Consider the following 841-nt stretch of genomic DNA (forward strand, 5'->3'; position numbering starts at 1 on the left):
AGTACATGGCCCTATGTGAAAAAGTAATTCCCCCTTGTTAAATCATGAATTTACTGTGGTTAATCACATTTTTTGGAGTTCAGTTTCACTAGCCACACCCAGGCCTAAGACATTATATTTGGTCTGGTGGACAACTCTAAAGCTGACTTTCTGATCAATAACATCATCATTCTTGGGAAATTTTACATACACAAATTAAACCATATGAAAACAGTACCTCATTTTTGTGCATCTCACAATATGTTTCTTGCTATTTAAGACTATGAAAACAAAAAATGCTGTTAAACTTTATAACATAATTTTTTTTATTGCAGACTAATTTGACATTTTGTATATGCATCCCTATATGCATTACAACATGGAATGTTGCTACAGCCATAGTGGTCGTACATAACTTTGTTCAGAAAAACGCATGAAAAAACCCCGACATGCGAATTTTAAGGTGTCCAGTGTTCCCGAAGGCACTAGGCAGGAATTGTTCCCCGACGCTGGGTAAAAACTTCCTTCGACCTGGTATACAGGTAACTTTTGTCCTCTGGTTGTTAAATAGTAAAACGGCCAAGCAAGTATGGTGGTTAGCCATACTGGGTGTCCATGACTTTGTTCAATAAACATGTGAAAACAGAAAAAAAAACTGGCATGCGAATTTTAAGGGTTCCGATGGTTCATGAAGGCACCAGGCAGGAAGTTTTCCCGTACGCTGAGTAAGAACTTCCCACGAGCTGGTACGCGATGGTATATGCAGGTAACTTTTGTCCTCTGGTTCTTTAGTAAAACGTCCAAGCAACAATGGTGAAATACGAAGACCTGGAATGGACACAGTGTTGTGTAGGCCTGTATA

General features: G+C 38.9%; 1 protein-coding gene across 2 annotated transcripts in view; it reads left to right on the forward strand.

Moving 5' to 3' along the window:
* The first annotated feature begins 499 nt into the window (after positions 1-499).
* The window catches only part of napepld (N-acyl phosphatidylethanolamine phospholipase D), a 16068-nt gene continuing 15726 nt past the window's right edge, over positions 500-841 (forward strand). Inside the window, exon 1 of one of the 2 annotated variants that reach the window (XM_020599669.1) lies at positions 500-521. The gene's annotated coding sequence lies outside the window, so the exon portion shown is untranslated. Of the gene's footprint in view, positions 522-652; positions 746-841 lie in introns of those variants that run through there. The other variant, XM_020599668.1, reaches the window with a different exon arrangement.

The sequence above is a fragment of the Monopterus albus genome, unplaced genomic scaffold, assembly GCF_001952655.1.
Source record: "Monopterus albus unplaced genomic scaffold, M_albus_1.0 scaffold41.1, whole genome shotgun sequence".
Taxonomy (NCBI): domain Eukaryota; kingdom Metazoa; phylum Chordata; class Actinopteri; order Synbranchiformes; family Synbranchidae; genus Monopterus; species Monopterus albus.